Source organism: Sapajus apella, unplaced genomic scaffold, assembly GCF_009761245.1.
Source record: "Sapajus apella isolate SASKATOON/1434 unplaced genomic scaffold, GSC_monkey_1.0 scaffold35, whole genome shotgun sequence".
Classification (NCBI taxonomy): Eukaryota; Metazoa; Chordata; class Mammalia; order Primates; family Cebidae; genus Sapajus; species Sapajus apella.
This window is the reverse complement of record NW_022436975.1, coordinates 6,667,865-6,684,642: the sequence shown is the minus strand read 5'-3', so window position 1 is coordinate 6,684,642 and position 16,778 is coordinate 6,667,865. Positions and strand designations below refer to the sequence as shown.

The 16,778-nt window shown below is 39.9% G+C and overlaps 1 pseudogene; it reads left to right on the top strand.

The window, feature by feature from the left end:
• Positions 1-4,699: 4,699 nt before the first annotated feature.
• Positions 4,700-5,489, top strand: LOC116563380 (annotated as a pseudogene).
• Positions 5,490-16,778: the final 11,289 nt, after the last annotated feature.

Sequence of the window (16,778 nt, the reverse complement as noted above, 5' to 3'; positions counted from 1 at the left end):
ATGGTTGCACACTGGACTTCCCGAAAGCTATGTGGGCGCCTTCCCCAACCCCCAAGCAGAGATTAGCATATGATCAGTCTGGGTGAGGCTAAGCACTGATAGCCCCTAAAGCTCCCCAGATGATTTTAACATAAAGCCAGCCGGTTAACCACTAGATCAGTGTCTCCTCTCACCCCCATCCCCTCATATTTGGTAATACCTGGAGGATTTTCTGGTTGTTGGCTCCCCAGCACTCCCCAGGAGGTCAGTGATGCTGTCCAACCACCTACCATGCTCACAATGCCCAGCCCCATAATCATTAAAGAAATCATTAAAGAAAGTGTCCACAGCTGAGGTTGAGAGTTGGACATAGAGTATGCTACCTCCACCCTTGAAACTCAAAGCGCTGCTCAGTGGCATGACATGTGGCATGACATGGGTATCACCAGACACCTGTTAGCCATGTGGAATCCTGGGGTCCTCCCCAGGCCTTCTGACAGAATCTACACCTGAACAGGAGCCCCAGGTAGCTCAGATGCAGGTCACAGTTCACGAGGCCTTGCACTGGGCAGCTTCCTCCCTCTCCTCTTCCCCCTGCAGATCTAATCAGATAACACATCCTGTCAGCACCATATCTTCATTCTCTCGAAAACTGTCCTGGCCCCTCCATCCTGAGGACAACTTTATCAGCCCAAGACTTCACAACTGGTCATCTGAAGTATTGCAATAACCTTCCAATGTGACCACCTCTTCTGTCCTAGTTGAGCACTTCACCCTTTCTGAGAGTTATGACACATTTGAAGATGGAAGAACATAAGCAAACCTTCCCAGGGAAAGCACACACATACACGCACACCTACTCACCCTCGCATACCCCTAACATATTGTACACAATTCCAAAAGCTTCGCAGAGCTTCTAACATGCTCCTCAGACCCCTCCAGGCAAAAATCTCCACGTTAGTCTCTGAGTAAGCAGATGTGAACATTTGGGTCTTCTGCTGAAAGCCCTAGCTCTTTGGTGGGGGTACCCAGTCCCCCCACAATTTCTCTCCACCACTGATAGCACAGCCAGCAGCAGCCAACCACACTCATGGCAGCTGTCTGTGCAAGTGCTCCGCCCCACCCCAGAGTTTAGCAATGCTGTTCCTCCTGCCCAACGCACCCTTCCATCCAGGGTTGCCAGGCTTAACCCTGCTCCCACTTTGGATTAGATTCCCTTTACTTGTGATCTCTTAGTTCCCAGAGCTTCCGTCTGCCACAGCACTTCCTGAAGTATATTATAGGGGTGTGTGTGTGTGTGTGTGTGTGTCTTACGAGTCTCTCATCACATCTGAGTCAGGAAGGATAGCTTTCATCTCTGCAACTTCAGTTCCTGACACAAACAGCAGCTCATTACGTTACTAATAAACGTAAAAGAACAATAAAGGTAGCATTATTTCTACTCTACCAGATTGCTTTCAATGTATGCCTTGGTAGCTTGGTATTTTCCTCTTATTAAGGTATAATGCTTTATTTCTTAGTCAGCGTAGCGAGTGTATGAGTGTCCATGCTTTTAAAATACATTTTCTTATATTCCTGAAACATAAGTAAAAAAGATTAAAGGTATGATCACGATAAATGAATTAGTGCCTAGGTGTCCCCTGGGTTCTGAGGAAACAAACCCCAAGATCTATGCTCCTATGATATTGCCTCCAGAAGCTCAGTGCTGACTTCTGCAGGTCTTCCTCTGGGAATTCACAGCCATTCTCAGCTGATTATGGGACATAAGAATCTAGAAACATTTTCCACGTTTGAATGTCCAGTTGAAAGAGCTCATTAAGGACATAGATCTTGAATTCGGATAAGAGATAAAGGTTTTAGAGCTGGAAATGTTTATCATCTAAAATCTTTTCATAGGAACTAATGAACTGAGAGCCTCCCTAACACCAGGTCATCAGTTTTCAGGTAAAACCAGAATTTACAAACTCACCATCCTCATCTAGATAAATGTCGGGAAAGTTGCTCAATAAGAACAAAGCATATTCATTGAAGAAAAGCCTTTTACAAACAAATAACATTAAAATATTTTACAGCCATGTTATTTTATATCTTCTACTCTTCTGCCATTACAGCTTATTTCTCTCTGCCTTCCAAAACAAACAAACATGAAAATGTCCTTGGCTTTTAAGGTGTCACCTCTTCTTTGCTTTGATTTAGTGCTCTTTGGCCACAAGCCCACTGGCACCCTGCCATGTCGTCAGGCTCCTCTGCACTGCCTTGGAAGGGAAGGATTTGGCATTGCAGCACAGGAAGCCTGCTCCGGCCAGTGTTCCTACAAAGCGCCCTCTGCATGGCAGCTACCATCTGTTCGGGCTTCTCACCTTAGGCAGGGCAGGTCCTTGGGATGCCGTGTTCCCCTTCCCCCAAAACAATCCCTTTCCCCCAAGACACAGGCTCTGTCCACAGCCCCCAGGGAAACAGAAGGGCAGCTCCTTCTCAGGGACCAACATAAAGGAAACAGCAAACAGCCTACATATTTGAAAGCGTTGACAAGGTCCTGTCTGAGGAAAACAACAACTAACAAAACAACTCTCTTCCAAACACCTTGAAGTCCTCAGTCTAGTATCATTTCCTCGCTGTCCTCATGAGTTAGAGCCACACTGAATTTGTCACAGCAGACAGGCAAGATAACAGAGAAAAACATGTCAACAGACCCCAGCCAACATGCTTTTGAGACCTTACATAAAGAGGGTGTTCTGCCAGTGTCTGGGATTGGCCTTTGGTATACCTGGTTTGAGATCAGTTCTGCTACTTACCGGCTCTGTCTCAAAAAAATCACAGACTCTCTTTGAGCACTTTGCTCCCCGGTAAGATCAGAATGGAGATAAAAATAAAACTCATCTCGTAACGGTCTCTCTCATACTCTTCTTTAATTCAAGGAGAAGTTTTGCTTGAATTATCAGAGTAAGAATTTACAATGTCCAAACATCTTTGCTATATGAAGACAATTTTTAACAGAAACCAATTTATGACAGTGAGAGAAGTTCTCTGAGCGGAAACTACCCTAGATTGGTGTTTTCCCAGATTCTAAGTAAGGAAAACTAATCCTGGAATATTAGGAAAAAATAGTTTTCTCCCTTTGGAGCCAATACCTTTTCAACAAACATTCCCCAACAGTCAAAAAAAAAAAAAAAATACATGATTAAGAGATTATTCCGTTAAGATTATAGTAGGAAAAATTCAGTTTGGCCTGAGATATTTGTCCAACTGTACAAAAAAATCAGTTAAAATCCTTATAGTACAAAATTGCATGCATGCACACACATTAACGTGTATATATGGAGGTACATGTATTAGAATAAGAAACTAAGGTATTTCTCTTCCCTATGTGATAACCTTTTAAATGCTTTATCATTGAACTGTGGATGCTCTATGTCTTCACTGGGTGGGTAAACCAGTGGATTACCGCAAAAGAATCCATAATGTGGTCAGGCACAGTGGCTCACGTCTGTAATTCCAGCACTTTGGAAGGCCAAGGCAGGTGGATTACCTGAGGTCAGGAGTTCGAGACCAGCCTGGCCAACATGGCAAAACCCCATCTCTACTAAAAATACAAAACTTATCCAGGCACGGTGGTAGGCACCTGTAATCCCACTACTTGGGGGGCTGAGGTAAGAGAATCCCTTGAACCTGGGAGGTGGAGGTTGCAGTGAGCAGAGATCATACCACTGCATTCCAGCCTAGGTGACAGAGTGAGACTCTGTTTCCAAAAAATAAAGAAAATAATCCATGATGTACAGTTCAAATCTGTCCAATAAAGCATTGATATAACACTTCACAAAATGCAAAAAACCTCTGCGTCTAAGGATCTATTCATGTCTCAGGCTCTGAGGTCAATAATTCCCTTCCATTAACAACTTCCTGTTTTGCCCTATAGTACCCTTCATCACACTGGACTCTTTCCACTATTTTGATTCTGCTTTTTTTTTTTCCTACCCTCAAAATCATTGCACCTAAACAAGAAACTGATTTGTTTTTAAATCAGGTTTTCTTACAGAATCAGTGCCATAAGAGGATTAATTGTTTTCAATCTTTTTCTCCTCCCAGATCTATTTTTAAAACAAATTTTATTTTGGGATGTCCTGACTGGGATGATACTAAATTGAAAAGCCTGGTGCAAATTTTATTGACCTCCATTTCCTACTCTAAAGGATGTCCCCTACTAATCTGTCATCCACAGGGCAGACAAAGGCCAGAGGTCAGGGAAGCCAAAACAGATGGTGTGTGTAAGAAGCCCAGGACCAGACTCTTTATGTTTTGTTGATTGGTTTTAAAATAGTCAACCAGAAGAAAAAGGAAAAAACACATGGGCATTTTTCTTCTTATTCCAAGCTGTGCCAAACTAAATGTTACTCGCCATGTGCATGGCAAACACAGTGCCCACAAATAGATTCTTAATCAGTGTTTCTTGGGTATGATAGAATGAATGGATGGAATGATGAATGGATGATGGGGGTAGATGGGTGGATAAATAAATAAATGAGTGAATATTATTGACGATTTTCTATTTAAACCATGCCCAGAACACAAAAAGACAAACGTTATCACTTAGAAAACTGAATTACAGTCCAGTCATTCCACCTGCTGGTCATCACGCGCTCTCCCCTGTGAGCATCCTGCGCGCTGGCCCCGCTGTGTTGTCTCCAGACGTGGTGGACATATTATGTGACAGAGAAACAAGCGGCAGCTCTATTATCAAATCCTAAATTTCGGAATGATTGTCTTATTGGCACTAATGATCTGGAAGAGTTAATGGTAATAACTAGTAGTGAAAGTCCAATTGTAGTGGTGCTCAATGGCAGCATGGAACCTGCATTTCGTAGAGAAAATCTTCTCTTTCTAACAAGTCAAGTTGAAGATCCCATATGAGTGGGAAAAATTGTTGTTTTTAGTATAGAAGGAAGAGAGATTCCTATAGTCCACCGAGACTTGAAGATTCATGAAATGCAAAATGGGCATATCAAGTCTTTGACCAAAGGAGATAATGATGCGCTTGATGACCGAAGCCTCTGTAAACAAGGACAGCATTGGCTAGAGAAAAAAGATGTCACGGGAAGAGCCAGGGAATTTGTTCCTTATCCTGCAATTGTGACGGTCGTCATGAATGACTATCCTAAATTTAAGTATGCAGTGCTCTTTTTGCTGGATTTATTTGTGCTGGTCCACCATGAATAAGAAGTCTGCCGTGCTGTTTCCGGGAAGATGCCACACTTTTCGTTACTGGATGTTTGGAGTAGATATTGGTCTGTGATTGGTGGAATGGAGAACACACGTGTGCTTCTTGGCAGCACAGGTTTGCATTATCTTGTATTTCCACACTAGAGTTTGTGTGGGTGGGTACATGTGCACCCCAGAGTGCACTTGAGGGGACTTTCAATCACAGGATTTCATAGTTGTCATTGTCACACTTTCACAGTTTTGTAAGTCAGTGTATTTTTTATATTAAAAGGTTGAGCCAAAAAAAAAAAAAAGACTCTCTGAATTACAAAGTAAATGCCTCCCTACTTTTTAGAGATTAACAATGTGAAGTTTTGTCTATATCTTTCCCTATTTTGTCATATTTTAATATTTTTATTGTTTTATATTATTTATTTATCTATATATCATTAATTTTTCCCCAAATTATGATCACCATAGTGATCTACATCTCACTTTTTTCACTTATACATCAAGAATATTTGTTCATGTCAGTGTATAGAGATCCACATTGTTCTTTAATGACTCCATGATATTCTGTTGTATAGCCACACTGTGAGTGATTTAGCCTGACTCTTATTGAAAATTAAATCATGTTCAATTTTATGACATTACCACAATACTGCAATGTACTGCCTCATATGTATACTATTATGTCACTGACCATCTGTATTTTTTTGAATTGTTAATATGCTTTGTTCTTTTCTGCATTGATTTCTTTGTCAACTTTTTTTTTGTTGTTTTGTGTTTTTTGAGACAGGGTTTTACTCTGTCAGCCTGACTGGAGTGCAGTGGCATGATTACAGCTCCCTGCAATGCCAATCCTTCAGGCTCAAATGATCCTCCCACTTCAGCCCCACTAAGTAGCTGGAATTACAGGCACACATCACCATGCCCGACTGATTCTTTTAATTTCTTGTAGAGATGAAGAAATTATGTTGCCCAGATACTCCTGAGCTCAAGCAATCCTCCTGCCTCAGCCTCCCAAAGTGCTGGGATTACAGGTGTGAGCCACCACACATGGCCTATTTTTTATTTATAGAAACTCTGCACATTAGAAATTTTAATATTTGTCATTTGTATGTGTGGCAAATATCTTCTCTCAATCTGTCGCTTGCCTTTTAACTTTGTTTTTGGCATCTTTCACTGTTTAATGCTTTTAAACTTGTCTATTGTCAAATTTATTTTTCCTTTATTGCTTTTTCTTTTCTAAATAATCCTAAGGAACCTTCCTCAACCCCAAGTTTACAAAAATATATATCTATTCTTGTTAGTTATACCTTTTATGATTGCAACTTTAATGCTGACTTAATATCCATGTATTTTACCACATTCCAACCCTTTTCAGAATTAAGTTACATGGATGTGACTCATTCTAGCCAATAAGATGTGGGCAGAGGTGACATAGGCAGTTCTATGTCACTTTTACCCCTGATCATGAAGGCCCCTGTGTGAACCTTCAGATCTCTCTTCCCCTTCAGCAGTACACCTTGAAACCAAATGGTTCACATTTTGTGGGAACAAAATGGAAGCAGCCTTGATCCCTGAGTCATCACACGGAAGGAAGCTTCCCTTGAAGAGTCTCCAGGCTTACTTCAGACTTCGCATAATCAAGAAAATTTCCTGTCTTGGTGTGGTGTGGTGGCTCATGCCTGTAATCCCAACACTTGGGGAGGCCAAAGTGGGCAGATCACCAGAGGTCAAGAGTTCAAGACCAGCCTTGCCAACATGGGAAAACCCTGTCTCTACTAAAAATACAATAATTAGCTAGGCATTGTGACACCTGCCTGTAATCCCAGCTACACCAGAGGCTGAGGCAGGAGAATTGCTTGAATCCAGGAGGTGGAGGTTGCAGTGAGCCGAGATCACGCCACTGCACTCCAGCCTGGGTGATAGAGCGAGACTCAAGTTAAAAAAAAAAAAAAAAAAAAAAAGAAAGAAAGAAACTTTCCTATGTTAAGCCACTGTGATCCTAAGATATTTTTGCTGTTATAGTATAGTCAACCCAACAATGTTTTTTCCCTACATTTAGATGTTCAATTCATCTACAGTTTATATTTACATTGTGCAATGTGAGAATAACTTTGGTTTTTTTTCAAAATACTGTCATTATCATAATATTAAACTGTTTTAACTTAGAATCTTTAGAATGAAGACCCCTCCTTCAATGATTAGATGAGACACAAGATGGAAATAAATATTTGACTATTTGCAGGTCCAGGGGGTACACAGCATTCCTGGAGGCCACACAATCACACACACACACACACACACACACACACACACACACACAGGTCAGAGAATGTGTGGAGAAAGGATCGATGGGCTAGTGCCTTTATTGAAGTCCGGGACATTATTCAAACAGATTTCCCAAGAGGAGTTATAGTTAGTGTATGCAAAGCAGCAAACACAAATTCCAGGTCACACTGTGACTGAGAGGCAGTCATGGCAGCACATCTGCACAGTCCATGCAGGATATGGGGGTCAGCAGGGCCAGTCAGGTACGTTGTTTCCAGCTGTCCCATAGGGAGGGGGTTACCAGGGGGCAGTTATGTAAGGCAGATAGCTGCATCAACAACACTGAGCAACTGGGTGTGGGAGCGGGGTGAGCATAGAACTGGAAACTGTGTCAAGAAAGACAAGCTGATAAGAGAAAATTAAATATTCAAAATAGATGTTCAGGCGACATAAAATTATAAGATTCACTACATAAACCCATGTATATCAATGTGTCTATTTCACATTCTCTCTTATGTACCACTGATCTATTTCTCTCTATATATACTACTAGCCAGCCATTTTAATCTAAGCAAATTTTTTCTTCTGACTCTTCTTTTCTTTTTTTTTTTTTTTTTTTTTTTTGGAGAGGGAGTTTCGCTTTTTTTACCCAGGCTGGAGTGCAATGGCGCGATCTCGGCTCACCACAACCTCCGCCTCCTGGGTTCAGGCAATTCTCCTGTCTCAGCCTCCTGAGTAGCTGGGATTACAGGCACGCGCCACCATGCCCAGCTAATTTTTTGTAGTTTTAGTAGAGACGGGGTTTCACCTTGTTGACCAGGATGGTCTCGATCTCTTGACCTCGTGATCCACCCGCCTCGGCCTCCCAAAGTGCTGGGATTACAGGCTTGAGCCACCGCGCCCGGCCCTGACTCTTCTTTTCAAATGCTAACTTCATTGTTACAAATAAATTTTAAAACCAACTTGTCTATTTCCCAGAACAATTCCCTGGGATCCTAATTGGATTCGCGTTATCTTTGCATATTGACTTTGGAAGAAACAGCATCTGAATGCTATTTAGTCTTCCCGTGAGGAATTATTACAATGTCTCATTTATTTTATATCTATTTTATGTCCTTTAATAAAAATATCTATAGAGCTCTAAGTTATTCTTAGGTGTTTTACAAATTAATTTTACAATATCTTGAACGTGATTTTTCCCATTTTAATTTCTAATTGTTCAATGTTAGTGAAAAGGTAATACTTATTTCTGTATTCCAGCTTATATAAAGCCATTTTTAAAAATTTTCTTAATAGAAAAAAAAATTTTTTTGAGACAATCATTTTTTTTTTTTTTTGAGACAGAGTCTCACTCTGTCACCCAGGCTGGGGTGCAGTGGCACAATCTCAGCTCACTCAATCTCTACCTCCTGTCTTCAAGTGATTCTCCTGCCTCAGCCTCCCAAGTAGCTGGAACTACAGGCACTCGCCATCACACACGGCTAATTTTTGTATTTTTAGTAGAGACCGGGTTTTGCCATGTTGGCCAGGCTGGCCTCAAACTTCTGGGTTCAAGTAACCCACCCATCTTGGCCTCCCAAAGTGCTGGGATTACAGATGTGAGCTACCCTGCCTGTCCCAATCTGTTGAATTTATTAGATTTTTAGGTATATTGTCATATCATCTATAACTGATAAGTGTGTTTCTTTTCTTCCAAGGTCATTTTCCTGTATTCCTAGTTTATTTAAAGCTTTTTTATAAAGTGATTTAGGGCCAGATATGGTGGCTTGTGCCAGTAATCCCAGCACTTTGGGAGGCCGAGGCGGGCAGATCACTTGAGCCCAGGAGTTTGACACCAGTTTAGTCAACGTGGCAAAAACCTGTCTCTACTAAAAATACAAAAATTAGCCAGGTGTGGTGGCACTTGCCTGTAATCCTAGCTACTCAAGAGGCTGGGGCAAGAGGATTGCTTGAATCAGGGAGGTGGAGGCTGCAGTTAGCCTAGATTGCACCACTGCACTCCAACCTGGATGACAGAGTTAGACTCTGTTCAAAAATAAAAATAAATAAATAAAATGGGACTTAGAATTCACTCCTAAATTTAATCATTTGTTTTTTGTGTCATGTATTTATATAATCATGATTTTCCCCTTAAAGTTTTAATATAATAAACAATTTAATAGATTATCTGAGGGTAAACAATCTTATATTTCTTTCATAAACCCTATCTAATTGTGCTATGTTTAAATCTTAACTGGAATGATATAAACATTTAATTCTGAACAACTGGAAGTAACCTGTAAGTCAGAAATTGAGGAATGGTTCAATAAATTAATGGGAAAGTAACATTATGAAATATTTTATGACCGCTAAATGTACAATGTAAACTTGGCTTAATCTGTTCAGGCTGCTAACAGAATACCATAGATGGGATGGCTTATAAACAGCAGAAATTTATTCCTCATTTTCCTGGAGACTGGGAAGTCCAAGATCAACACATCAGTAGGTTCAGTGTCTGGCAGGGCCTGCTTCATACACTGCTATCTTTTTGCCTTTTCTCTGTGTCCTGACAAAAAGGGGAAAGAGGTTTCCTAGGGCCTCTTCTATAAGGACTTCACCCTCATGATATAATCACCTTTCAAAGCCCTACCTCTAAATGCCATCACATTAGGCATCAGGTTTCAACATATGGATTCTGGAGGACACAAATATTAACTCTTCAATAGCGATATCTAATTCTGAGTTTCCATTTTAAATACGATCTAAGTAGACGCCTGGTTGTAGAATCTTGGGTAAAAGCCGGAGGTACTGAGTCTCAGCGTATGCTAAAGCTGCCTAAATGCCTTCTGCAGAAATCAGGATTGATCTTGGCTACAGGAGCAGGGCTGAGACTCATAAGGAGGCCATGAAGGTTGGGAATCCAGCAGGACTTGAGAACAAGGGGTGAGCTGCATGCAAAGGAGTCCGGTGTGTTTAAAGCATCATTGAAGCGGAAGTACCAAGACAGTTACAAATCTCTTATGGCAGCTGTGGCTGCCTATGTGTAATTCCACATTTAGAAACTGTGAGAAGGTCTATATGTCATAGTTTTATTGTTATCCATAAAATAATTTATGATATTTACAACCAACAAAATTTTAAATGTTTTAAACACTTGACATCCAAATAGAATAACAAACATAAAAAAAAACCAAAAACCAGACCACATGTTGAGGACTGTTAATTTGGAGATTGCTCACCCTGAATGTTAACCTTAAAACTCATAGGGGGGAGTGACTGTTACGATCTCATAAGATCACTCAACAGAAACTTTTCTTCTACGTCTAGAAGCCACTCTGCTTGCTTGGTACTGGCTGCCTAGATTGTGTTTCAGAAGGATTCTGAGGTCAAGACCATGTGCACAGAGAAAGGGACGTGATAAATCAATGGTGGACAAGAGATAAGAGAATGGAGGCATTTGTGCCAAACTGAGACAATTTCCTCATCCTCACAGCAGCAGGCTCTGCAGGTTCCTCCCAGGTCAGGAATAGCAACATCTCCTCAATGCCTCATTCTCGCCAGTTTTTGAGATAGGAATCGCACCGGGTGGTCGCCGGAGGATGGAAAAACCCAAACAACAGCCAAAACAGGAACTAGGCAAATAAACCGCAAGATAACAGAAAACCCAAAATAAGGGAGAAAATGGCCAAAACCCCAGTCAGGGTGACATGTTCATGACTCTTCCAGATCAACCCAAACAAGGGAGAAAGGGGATGATAACCAGGAGGCTCCCTGCAATCCCCTCCTTTTCCAGAATGCCTAATAATTATTCTGCTCATTAGTTAAACACCCATTGAATTAGAAACCCAACTCCATCGTGCACAAGTCATTCTCATGAGCACACACACACTTCTTCCATAAGTGCATGCTTTCACTTAGCAATGGAAGCTTCTTGCCCTGTACTTCATTCTGACTCGTCCCTGAATTCTTTCTCACATCAGCTAGGGCTGGGGTCTCACCGGCATCGGGAGACCCTCCTGAGCTCCCCGACAACAGTTTTGTTGATACCCATCTATCACACTGCACTGGCGATTACAAGTGTACTAAATTGTCAGCCGTTTGAAGGCAAAGAACATATTTTAATTATCTCTATTCCACCAGCTATTTCAGTAACTGGCATTTAATAAATACTTGTTGACCAAATTAATATCTTTGATGAAAAAAAATAGATAAGATTCCTAAAAAATTCTCCTTGCCATTCTGAGTATCTGGCCCATTTCTGTTCCTAATTCCTCAAGAAACCCATCTACATATTTCGATTTGGGTAACCACCAGCACAATAAAGAGACAAAATAAGTACATCAGTGCAAAGATTTTCCCCCACACTGCTGCTCCTTTTACGTCCACATTCCACCTCACTTCACCACCTCGAACTCCTGGCAACCACGAGTCTGTTTTCCATGTCTATGGTTTTGTCACTTCCATAACCATACGTAAATGCAGTCACATAGTATGTGTATGATCTGTAGAAATTGGCTTTATTCACTCAGCGTAATGTCCTTGAGATCTAGCCAAGTTGGTTCGTACATCAATAGTTTATTCTAGTCATTCCTGAGTAGTTATTATGTGGTATGGACACCAGTTTAACAATTTACCTTGTGTTTGTTTGTTTGTTTGTTTAGAGATTAGGTCTCCCCCAGGTTGGTCTTGAACTGCTGAGCACAAGCTATCCTCTGGCCTTAGCTTCCCACAGTGCTGGGATTATAGAAATGAGCCATCACACCCGGTCCCATTTACCTAACGAGGGATATTTTGGTGGATTCTAGTTTTTGGCTATTACCAGCAAAGCCACCATCAATAATTGCATACAGGTTTTTGTGCGAAGACACGTTTTCATTTCTCTGAGATAAATACCCACGCGTGGAACTCCTGGGTCATGAGGTAGTGTATGTCCAGTTTAAAAAAAAAAATACTGCCAATACTACCATGCTATTTTCCAGTGATTAGTACCATTTTTCACTCCACCCAGCCATGTGTGAGAGAGGCAGTTTTTATACACCTTTGCTAGGATTTGATAATTTCACTATTTTTTTAAATTTTAGGCATTCTAATAGATGTGCAGTAATATCTCATCCTTGATAGCTAATGATGCTGAACACCATGTGCTTGTTTGCCATCTCTAGATATCTTTGATGAAATGTCTCGTGATCTTTGGTCCATTTTCTAATTAGACTGTTTTTTGCTGTTGAGTTTTGAAGCTTACTTATAAATTCTTGATATGAGTCCTTTATCTTATATGTGGTATGAAATATTTTCTCCCAGCCAGTAGATTGTTCTTCATCCTCTTAATAGGGTCTTTTGCAGAGCTAAGGTTTTTAACTTTAATAAAGTCCAATTTATTGATTTTTCTTTTATGAATTATACTTTTGGTATCATATTCAAAACTCTTTACAAGCACTAGATCCCAATCTCGAATCAAATCTCAAATGGGTGTATCTCTGTGGTGATATTTCTGGGTACTTTATTCTGTTCTATTGATCATTCTGTCTATCCCTCTGCTAACACCACGCACAGTCTTGTTGTCAAATTTATGTATGCACAGGTATTCATATTCCTGATTTGTTAACTCTGTTGACGTCTGCAGGGTTGATAGCGCTATCTCCTGTTTTATTCCTCATACTGGTAAGTTGTGTCTTCTCTTTGCCATAATAGACTTTTCCTAGTATTATTGATCTTTGCAAAGGAACAACTTTTTTTTTCCATTGACTTCCTCCATTAATTTTCTGTTTCCAATTTCAATTGTATTGATTTCTGCTTTAATCTTTATTGGTTCATGACTTCTCCTTACTTTGGGTTTGTACTCTTCTTTTTCTAGGTTTTTGAAACGAGAGCTTATATTATTGATTTGAGATTTTTCTTTTCTAATGTAAGTGTTTAGTGCTATAAATTTATTTCCTAGTATTGCTTTAATTGTGTCCCACAGATTTTTATACGTTGCATTTTCATTTTAATTCAGTTTAATATATTTGTTAAATTTCTCATGAAACTTTCTCTTTGACCTATGAATTATTTACAAGTGTTTTGTTCGGTTTCCAAGGGTTAGGAGATTATTCCTATTATATTTCTAATACTGATTTCCAGTTTAAACCTTTATAAGTCGGAGAATATACTCTGAATAATTTCCATTTTTTAAAATTTATTGAAGCGTATTTTATCCCCAGGGCATGCTTTATACTGGTAAATATCCCATAGGCACTTGAAAAATGATGGGTACTTTGCTCTTAATGTGTGGAATAACCTGTAAAAGTTCATTAAATTCTGTTGAATGATAATGTTACCGAGTTCTTCTGTATCCTTGTTGATTTTCTATCAAGTGTTCTATCAATTATTTGCTCTCTTTTCATTAATATTTACGTAGTAGATATTAATATTTTTCCACTTATATGAGTCAGAGTTCTCCAGAGAAACATAACTAATAGGAGGTATATCTAGATATCAGGAGATAGGTCTATTTAGATGTAGGTATCGATGATATAGACATAGAAAGATCTGCAATCATGGAGGTTGAGAAGTTCTACCTTGTCCTGAAAAGATTTTCAGTTGGCAAGCTGAAGACCCAGGAGACCTGATATATACTTCCAGTCCAAATCTACAGAGCTGAAAACCAGGAGAGCTAAGGGTGGAAGCTCCGGTCTGAATGCCATTAGGGTTGAGACCCAATGTTTCCTGAAGATAAAGGCCAGAAGGACCAATGTCCCAGCTGAGTCAGGGAGGAGGAGTTCCCTCTTACTCAGACTTTTTGTTCTATTAGCGTCTTTAAATGATTGGGTAAGGCCCACCCACATTAGGAAAGGTAGAGTAAATCTGTTTTACTCAATCTACTGATTCAAAGGTGAATCTCAACCGGAAACACCCTCACAGACACACCCAGAATATTGAATGGCCAAATATCCAGACACCATGTGACCCAGTCAAGCTGACTCGTAAAATGAAATATCATACCATCTTTTACATTCAACCTCCTTTTATCATTATATTTGAAGTGAGTTTCTTGTGGACAGTTTCTTGTAAATATGATGTGTTAGGGTTGAAATATGCCATTTTATTTTCTGTTTCCTGTTTATTTTTCAATTCACATCTTCTTCTTGCTATCCTGTGTATTATTTGAAGATTTTTAAGAATTCCAGCTTGATTTCTCTGTGTGTTTGGGGTGTATTGCTTTGTATAGCTTTTTAAGTGGTTACTCTAGGTATTTCGTTATATGTATACAACACAATGGGTGTTTACAAGTTAGCAGTTGAGATGAAGTGTAGAAACTTCATCTCCTGTGACATGTTTTACTCTCTTCCATTTATAATATAATTTTCAACCCAGAAATTTCATTACTGGTTATATATCCAAAGGATTATAAATCATTCTACTATAAAGACACATGCACACGTATGTTTATTGTGGCATTGTCCACAATAGCAAAGACTTGAAACCAACCCAAATGCCCATCAATGATAGACTGGATAAAGAAAATGTGGCACATATACACCATGGAATACTATGCAGCCATAAAAAAGGATGAGTTCATGTCCTTTGCAGGGACATGAATGAAGCTGGAAACCATCATTCTCTGCAAATTAACACAGGAACAGAAAACCAAACACCGCATGTTCTCACTTATAAGTGGGAGCTGAACAATGAGAACACATGGACACAGGGAGGGAAACATCACACACTGGGGCCTGTTTGGGGATGGGAGGCTGGGGGGAGATAGCATTAGGAGAAATACCTAATGTAGATGTTGGGTTGATGGTGCAGCAAACCACTATGGCACATAGTGTACCTCAGTAACAAACCTGCACATTCTGCACATGTATCCCAGAATTAAAAAAGGAATTAAAGGAATTTTTTTAAATTCCTTTTTTTTTTTTTCTATTTATATAGTGTGCGTATTCTTCTTCTTTTTTTATTGCATTTTAGGTTTGGGGGTACATGTGAAGAACATGCAAGATTGTTGAATAGGTACACACATGGCGGTGTGATTTGCTGCCTTCCTCCCCTTCACCTATATCTGGCATTTCTTCCCATGCCATCCCCCCCCAACTCCCCACCCCCTGCTGTCCCTCCCCTATTTCCCCCCAACAGACCCCAGTGTGTAGTGCTCCCCACCCTGTATCCATGTGTTCTCATTGTTCAACACCTGCCCATGAGTGAGAACATGCGGTGCTTGATTTTCTGCTCCTGTGTCAGTTTGCTGAGAATGATGGTTTCCAGGTTCATCCATGTCCCTACAAAGGACACGAACTCATCGTTTTTGATGGCTGCATAATATTCCATGGTGTATATATGCCACATTTTCCCTGTCCAGTCTATCATCAATGGGCATTTGGGTTGGTTCCAGGTCTTTGCTATTGTAAACTGTGCAAAGGGCTGATACCCAGATTTTACAAAGAACTAAAACAGATTTGCAAGAAAAAAACAAACAAGCCCATTCAAAAGTGGGTGAAGGATATGAACAGATACTTTACAAAAGAAGACATACATGAGGCCAACAAACATATGAAAAAATGCTCATCATCACTGGTCATTAGAGAAATGCAAATCAAAACTACATTGAGATACCATCTCACCAGTTAGAAGGGCGATCATTAAAAAATCTGGAGACAACAGATGCTGGAGAGGATGTGGAGAAATAGGAACACTTTTACACTGTTGGTGGGAGTGTAAATTAGTTCAACCACTGTGGAAGACAGTGTGGCGATTCCTCAAGGACCTAGAAATAGAAATTCCATTTGACCCAGCAATCCCATTACTGGGTATATATCCAAAGGATTGTAAATCGTTCTACTATAAGGACACATGCACACGAATGATCATTAAAAAAAAATTCTTAAATATTTCCTATGCATACACTGAGAACCACTTAGATGGTGCTATACTTTTTGCTTCAACTGTCAAACACAATTTAGAAAAGTCAGGAGAAGGAAAATCTATTGTGTGTGCCTCTATTTTTGCTTACCATGTTCTTTCTTTATACCTAATATTTCAAGATTCTTTTTTTAAAATATAATTCCTTTTCTATTTCAAGAATCTCTTTAACTGTTTCTTTAAGGCACGTCTGCTGGTAACATACCTCTCTTAGTTTTTCTTTATCTGATTATCTTAGTTTCCTGTTGTTACTGTAAGAAATTACCATAAACTAAGTGGCTTAAAACAAGACAAATATGTATATCTTACCATTATATAGGTCAGAAGTCCAAAACGAGTCTCACTGGACTAAAGTTTTAAGTGTTAGCAGGTCTAGTACCTTCTGGAGGTTCTAGGGAGAATCTGTTTCTTCCCTTTTCTACATTATTTGTCTTATGACCTCTTCTTCT